The sequence below is a fragment of the Microcebus murinus genome, chromosome 4, assembly GCF_040939455.1.
Source record: "Microcebus murinus isolate Inina chromosome 4, M.murinus_Inina_mat1.0, whole genome shotgun sequence".
Classification (NCBI taxonomy): Eukaryota; Metazoa; Chordata; class Mammalia; order Primates; family Cheirogaleidae; genus Microcebus; species Microcebus murinus.
The window spans coordinates 5,188,973-5,197,206 of NC_134107.1; positions in this window are offsets into that span (position 1 = coordinate 5,188,973).

Consider the following 8,234-nt stretch of genomic DNA (forward strand, 5'->3'; position numbering starts at 1 on the left):
TTGCTCAGGCTGGTTTCAAACTTCTGACCTCGAGCGATCCGCCTGCCTTGGCCTCCCAGAGTGAGTAAAATAATTTTAAAGAGATTTATTTTGACATAAATTTGAGGACCACTACCCAGAGCCACTCCCAAGAGGCCTTGAGCAAGTGGACTCGCTGTGGCTGGGTCACAGTTTGGTTTTAGACATTTCAGAGAGACAGGGGTTACAGGCAAAGGCATCCATCAATAAGTGGGAGGCGTACATTGCTTTGGCTCAAAAAGGTGGGCCATCTCAAAGTGGGGGGCTTACAGGTTATAGGTGGCTTTAAAGATTCTTTGGCTTGTAATTGGTTAAAGACATGAAGCCTTGTCTAAAGGCTTGGAATATTTTAACATAAGGAGCTGTTATCAGAGATGAGCCACCAGACATAGATTCCCTGTGTAAATTGAGGACCTGCAGGTCTGTCTTGCATACCCTTAGGCCTATTAATGGGCTACAAAGGATGTTTCCAGGGAGGGGGGCATAGGGTATGTCTGACCCCTACCCTCCTGGCAGACAATTTAATTTTAGGATATTCCTTTGGCCTCGAGAAGATCCATTCAGTCAGCTGGTGGGAGGTGAGACTTAAAATTTTAGTTTACACAAATATGTTATTTATTTATTTCAGGGACAGAGTCTCTCTCTCTTTCTGTTGCCTGGGCTAGAGTACAGTGCGTCAGCCTAGTTCACTGCAACCTCCAATTCCTGGGCTCAAGCAATCCTCCTGCCTCAGCCTCTCAGGTAGCTGGGACTATAGGCATGCGCCACCAGTCCCGGCTAATTTTTCTATTTTTTCGTAGAGACATAGAGACAGGGTCTTGCTCTAGGTCAGGCTGGTTTTGAACTCCTGACCTTGAGCAATCCTCCTACCTTGGCCTCCCAGAGTGCTAGGATTACAGGCGTGAGCCACCACGCCTGGCCTATTTTTTCAGTATCTTTTCTTGTTTTCATTAGCATGAAAGGACAAGTAAAATGTAAATGCAGAGATGGTACACTAACTTCCAGGGGTGGATTATTATCCACTAACTTAGAGCAACGTTTAGATGGAAAGCTCCATATAATCACACCTCACCCTGACAAAAAACACAAAGATTGCGTTGTTTGTTCTAACAGAAAAATCAAAGGAGGAAGAAGAGAGACGATGTATATTTGCAAAACACGTGAATGCAAACCAGGTCTTCATGTGGGCGGATGTTTAAAAAAATATATCACGCCATGAAAAATTATAGAGATTAAAATTACTCTTTGAATGTATCAACAATTTGAAATATTAAAAAATCCAAATAAATAAGTTTGTGTGAAAAGAAACTCCAGTTTTTTATTCTACTGCCGTGCTTTGTAAAATCTGGGGTATCTAAAAAATTAAATCCCGGCCGGGCGCGGTGGCTCACGCCTGTAATCCTAGCTCTCTGGGAGGCCGAGGCGGGCAGATTGCTCGAGGTCAGGAGTTCAAAACCAGCCTGAGCAAGAGCAAGACCCTGTCTCTGCTAATCAGGAGGCTGAGGCAGAAGGATTGCTTGAGCCCAGGAGTTTGAGGTTGCTGTGAGCCAGGCTGACGCCATGGCACTCACTCTAGCCTGGGCAACAAAGCGAGACTCTGTCTCAAAAAAAAAAAATTAAATCCTGAGTAGAATAAAGGAATGGAGAAAAAAAGCAAAAGCAAAAGGTCACAGTGGGAAAGCAGAAAGCTGATGTCAGTTGCCAGGGGCAATGTGGACAGGGGCTTATCTGGGTAAGATGACAAAAGGGCCCAGTGCTGGGCTCAAGCCCCTGGTGGGAACCCAAATTCTTTTCCAGGAGAAAGGGTAAAGTGGCCGGGGGTGGAGAGGAGAAGTTCCTGGAATTTAGACAGAAGATGTAAAGGCTGATAAGATTAAGACAGTCAAAGTGTTTAAGCAGGATTTATGTAAAGTCATCGTGTGTGTGTGTGTCTCGAGTTTCCCTACGTGTTTTATAAAAATGGGACGTTTCTCTCCTGGCTAGTTTTATAAAACACAGCCCAGAAAGCAGAGTCACAGCCGGAGTGCCCCAGGGACGTTCTGTGCCCCTGGCAGCCCTCTGTGCGGCTTTACTGGGGCTTACGGCAAAAGCCTGTGACCACTTCCCAAGGACAGCACCCGGGACCTTGAGTATAGAATTTCCACTCGAGTACGAGACGAATTTATCGCCTTGCTAAGGCACGTTAACTGAAGAGACCCCTGCCACTGAAGGACACAAAATGATTCTGACACCTATCAACGTAAAAAAGCCAAACTCTGTCAATTTTTTTTTTTATACTCCAAAGGACTTCCATTTTAATATGCTCTGATGATGTACTCTAGACTGCCACCTCCTCTGGTTTACAGAATAATCCAGAATTTTCCATAGACAATCTTTTTTTTTTTTTTTTTGAGACAGAGTCTCGCTTGTTGCCCAGGCTAGAGTGAGTGCCGTGGCGTCAGCCTAGCTCACAGCAACCTCAAACTCCTGGGCTCAAGCAATCCTTCTGCCTCAGCCTCTCGAGTAGCTGGGACTACAGGCATGCACCACCATACCCAGCTAATTTTTTATATATATATTAGTTGGCCAATTAATTTCTTTCTATTTATAGTAGAGACGAGGTCTTGCTCTTGCTCAGGCTGGTTTTGAACTCCTGACCTCGAGCAATCCGCCCGCCTCGGCCTCCCAGAGTGCTAGGATTACAGGCTTGAGCCACCGCGCCCGGCTGTAGACAATCTTGCTTAACAAAGGCTGTTTACCTATTATACACACACACATTTTTTTTTTTTTTGAGACAGAGTCTCACTTTGTTGCCCAGGCTAGAGTGAGTGCCATGGCGTCAGCCTCGCTCACAGCAACCTCAATCTCCGGGGCTCAAGCAATCCTCCTGCCTCAGCCTCCCGAGTAGCTGGGACTACAGGCATGCGCCACCATGCCCAGCTAATTTTTTCTATATATATAGTAGTTGGCCAATTAATTTCTTTCTATTTTTTTATAGTAGAGACGGGGTCTCGCTCTCGCTCAGGCTGGTTTCGACCTCCTGACCTGGAGCAATCCGCCCGCCTCGGCCTCCCAGAGTGCTAGGATTACAGGCGTGAGCCACCACGCCCGGCCACACACACATTTTTTTTTTTTTTTTTTTTTTTTTTTTTTGAGACAGAGTCTCACTTTGTTGTCCAGGCTAGAGTGAGTGCCGTGGCGTCAGCCTAGCTCACAGCAACCTCAAACTCCTGGGCTCAAGCAATCCTCCTGCCTCAGCCTCCCGAGTAGCTGGGACTACAGGCATGCGCCACCATGCCCGGCTAATTTTATATATATATATCAGTTGGCCAATTAATTTCTTTCTATTTATAGTAGAGACGGGGTCTCGCTCTTGCTCAGGCTGGTTTTGAACTCCTGACCTTGAGCAATCCGCCCGCCTCGGCCTCCCAAGAGCTAGGATTACAGGCGTGAGCCACAGCGCCCGGCCCACACACACATTTTTTAGGGAAATACATGTATATAGCTTTATCTATACACACACATATACATATGTGTATATATAGATTTATACAAATGTATAAATAAACATGATACTTTTCAATCTTTCCATTAACAATGGCAAGTTCACATTCAGCAAAGTGCCACCACATCCCACATACACATCTCTATACAGATATACACAAAAGGGTCTGTTTCCTGCAGGGCGCGGTGGCTCACGCCTGTAATCCCAGCACTCTGGGAGGCCGAGGCGGGCGGATTGCTCCAGGTCAGGAGTTCAAAACCAGCCTGAGCAAGAGCGAGACCCCGTCTCTACTATAAATAGAAAGAAATTAATTGGCCAACTGATATATATAGAAAAAATTAGCCGGGCATGGTGGCGCACACCTGTAGTCCCAGCTACTCGGGAGGCTGAGGCAGGAGGATTGCTTGAGCCCAGGAATTTGAGGTTGCTGTGAGCTGGGCTGACACCACGGCACTCACTCTAGCCTGGGCAACAGAGTGAGACTCTGTCTCAAAAAAAAAAAAAAAGGGTCTGCTTTCACTCTTCAATCAGGGGAATTTATTCTAGCAAATCCCATTAACCAGCAACCGAGGGGAGAAATGGCACCAATACAAACTCCCCTCTTTCATTTGCATTCAAATAATTTTTTTTTTTTTTTACTTGAGATCACAGCTTCAGAACATTCAAATAATTTTAAAGAGGTTTATTCTGAGCCAGATTTGAGGACCATGACCCAGAGCCACACCCAAGAGGCCTTGAGCAAGTGGACTTGCTGTGGCTGGGTCACAGTTTGGTTTTAGACATTTCAGGGAGACAGGGGTTACAGGCAAAGTCATCAATCAATACATGGGAGGCGTTCATTGGCTTGGCCCGGAAAGGTGGTCCCCTACGAGCAGGGGCTTATAGGTTATAGGTGGGTTTCAAGATTTTCTGGCTTGTAATTGGTTAAAGACATGAAGTTCTGTCTAGAGGCTTGGAATGTTTCAATATGAGGAGCTGTTTACCAGAGAGAAGCCACCAGACATAGATTTGTTGTGTAAACCGAGGACCTGTAGGCCTGTTAATGGGTTACTAAGGATGTTTCCAAAAAGGGTGAGGGGTGTAAGGCATTTCTGACCTTCCTCCTCCTGGCAGACAAAAATTTTTTTTTTTCTTTTTGAGACCGAGTCTCACTTTGTTGCCTGGGCTATAGTGAGTGCCGTGGCGTCAGCCTAGCTCACAGCAACCTCAAACTCCTGGGCTCAAGCAATCCTCCTGCCTCAGCCTCCCGAGTAGCTGGGACTACAGGCATGTGCCACCATGCCCGGCTAATTCTTTATATACATTTTTAGTTGTCCAGTTAATTTCTTTGTATTTTTTTTAGTAAAGATGGGGTCTCGCTCTTGCTCAGGCAGGTTTCGAACTCCTGACCTCGAGTGATCTTCCTGCCTCGGCCTCCCAGAGTGCTAGGATTACAGGTGTGAGCCCCCATGCCTCTCCTGTCCCTGGCAGAGAATTTTGCAATATTCCTTTGGCCACGATGGGGCCCATTCAGTCAGCCGATGGGGGGGGGGCGTGAGCTTTAAAATTTTATTTTATTTCACACACCTGAAACACCTTGAGGTCTTGGTGATGTCAGAGCAACACCGATGGGGATTACGGTGCCTGTCCCACAGTCCAGCAGAAGTGGTTTGTGCAGGATCCTGCTACCTGGGGAGTGCAAAGGGGTGACACTAACAAGCAGGGGGCCCTTCCGGCCCCCAGGGCTGACTCTGGAGCCCTGGGAGGAGCTGCTGGAGACCCCACAGAGAGCTCTCGCCTGCCAGCAGGGTCGCTTGGTTTGCGGATGGCAGATAGAAGTTGAACAGACATCTGGTATGGCGGCTCTGTAGAAAACCTGTTTCCTTCTCAGCTAGTTATGGCTTAGAGAAACTGGGTAAAGTATACTTTCATGAGCAAAATTTACTTCTCTGGTTGCTCCAGCTCTGGGTCTGGCGGGGGTGGGTGGCACAGGGACCCACTGTCTTCTCTCCCGGCCAGAAGGGACATGCCTTCTATTCTTAAGTCCCTATTAAATGTTTCTTTCTTTCTTTTTTCTTTTTTTTTTTTTTGAGACAGAGTCTCACTCTGTTGCCAGGGCTAGAGTGAGTGCCCTGGCGTCAGCCTAGCTCACAGCAACCTCAAACTCCTGGGCTCAAGCGATCCTCCTGCCTCAGCCTCCCGAGTAGCTGGGACTACAGGCATGTGCCACCATGCCCGGCTAATTCTTTTTTCTCTCTCTCTCTCTATATATATATTAGTTGGCTAATTAATTTCTTTCTATTTTTAGTAGAGATGGAGTCTCGCTCTTGCTCAGGCTGGTCTCCAACCCCTGACCTTGAGCGACCTGCCCTCTCAAGGCCTCCCAGAGTGTTAGGATTACAGGCGTGAGCCACTTGGCCTGGCCCCTACCCCTTGGCTCTTGTGACTATCTCTGTTGTGAAATGGATGTGCAGGAACTGCCATTGTCTGGGGCACTGCAGGGCCTCATGCAGTGAGTGCATCTTAAGCACCGCTGCATGTGGCCTCCTATCTTGTACCGGGTGGGGCCTGAGAGCCAGGTGCCTTGCCTGGTGGGCACTTGAGGTCTGGCCAGTGCCTCTTCTAGGCGCTTCCCTCTGTCCACACTGACCCACCCTGCCCCTGAGGCTCAGCTTCTCCTTCTTGTGGTCCCTAAATATGAGTAACGCACGAACTTCTTCCAGAAGCAATAAAGAAATTCTCTGGAGGCCGGGCACGTTGGCTCATGCCTGTAATCCCAGCACTCTGGGAGGCCGAGGCGGGAGGATCACTTGAGCTCAGAAGTTCAAGACCAGCCTGAGAAGAATGAGACCTGTCTCCACTTAAAAAAAAAAAAAAAGAAAGAAAGAAATAGAAAAATTTAGCTAGGCAACTAAAAATAGAAAAAGTCAGACGGGCATGGTGGCGCATGCCTGTAGTCCCATCTATTTGGGAGGCTGAGGCAGGAGGATCACTGGAGCCCAGGAGTTTGAGGTTGCAGTAAGCTATGATGATGCCATTGCACTCTAGCAGGGGTGACTGAGTAGGAGTAAAACTGTCTCAAAAAAAAAAAAAATTATCTGGGATGCCCAGGGCTAGTTTAATTTTTAGTACAGAACTGTTTTTTTTTTGTTTTTGTTTTTTTTTTATTTTTCTACATTCATGTTCTTTGGATACAGAACTGTTTTTAAGGTCTAAACAAATACCAGATGTTTTAAGCAGTCGTGTATAGAAAATTCATGATGTGAAACAAACTTGCAAGCAAATCTGGAAAATAGGAAAATTCAGATGCGTAGCATGATCTCCAGGGACAGAGGTGTCGGAGGGAGCCCTGGCCCCCGGACTCTACGTGAACTGCCCCGAGACCCTGAGTCTTGCTCTCTGCGCTCCTAGGCTAGCACCTTAGGTCCCTTGTCCTCACACTACATGGGCTTCTAGGGCCCCGTGGCTGTGATACACGACTGCAGACACGAGTGGGCTGGGAACGTTCCGGCCTGTTCCCCTCCCTCCAGCACCTCCACATGGAGGTTCCCACCCTGGGGTGCATCCTGGGTGCCTGTTGGACACCTCCCAGCCTGTGCCACATATGGGACACTGTCACCAAGGCCCGAGAAAGGGCAGGTGTGGCAGCCCTCACTGCTCCAGGCTCCCTTCCTGGATGCTGCAGGTCTCGGCCTCTGACACCCGGGTCTTCAGCGTTCCTCTGGGCCCAGGCCTGCCCACTCTCACACCTGGTCCCAGGCTGCACGGGCAGAGACCTGGCTCCCTGCATGGCAGAGACCAGTCCTGGGTGCCTGGTCTGACTCTTGCCTGGTGTCTTTGGGCCCAGGCAGAGCTTGTGTTCGTGGACCAGCGTGAGGAGCTATGCTGCCTGCTTGCCCCAGCTTGGGAACCTGTCCTGGCAGGAGAAAAGTGTGTGCATCTTGTAGGGGTGCAGTGAGGGCTCAGGTGTCATTCCGGGGGCGCAGCCCTGACACGTGGGCAGAGGCGAGAGTGAGTAGGGGGGTCTCCCCCAAGCCCATCGGAACCAACGTGTCTGAGAGGAGCCTGTCTGACCAACCCCTCGGCATCTTCCTGGGTCCTGGCTGCTCCCCATCCACCTGCTGTCCTGGGCCACCTGGAATAGGCCTGCCCCCTTGTCACAGCATTCTCTCCAGGGCACAGGCCACCACCTGCTCCCATGTCTGACGTCTTCTGACCAGCTGGCCAGGGGCAGATGCTGGAGCCCACTGCCCTGGCACTTGTGGTACTGCCAATGGCCCTCCCTGGGTGAAGCAGCCACTGCCCTGGGGCTATCACTTACTGCCCTCTGCTCCACACTCTGGTCTGTGTGACTCACAGGTGTTAAGTCTCAGACTCCACCAGCCCAGCCTTCGTCAGAGAGAGCCCGGCCTGCACCTACTGGGGACAGAGATGCATCTGGGCCCTGGGGCATGGGCCACTCAAGGCATTTGGAATCTGCAGGTGTCCTGGAACCAATCTCTCTCAGACACTGAAGGAGTACTGTACTGGCCAGACAATGCCTCTGGTGCCCACAGGCTTTGAGGGATGCTGAGGATGATGAGCAGAGAGGAGCTATAGCATTTCAGGTGGAGGGAGAAGTGGCAAGTGCAAACGCACCCAGGGAAACGCTCAGGCATGCTCCAAAAAGGGGGAGTTCACCAAGAAGGACAGCAGGGGTGACTGGAGATCCAGGGCTGTGGGCCAGCTCTGCAGGGCAGAAGTCCCCCCCGGA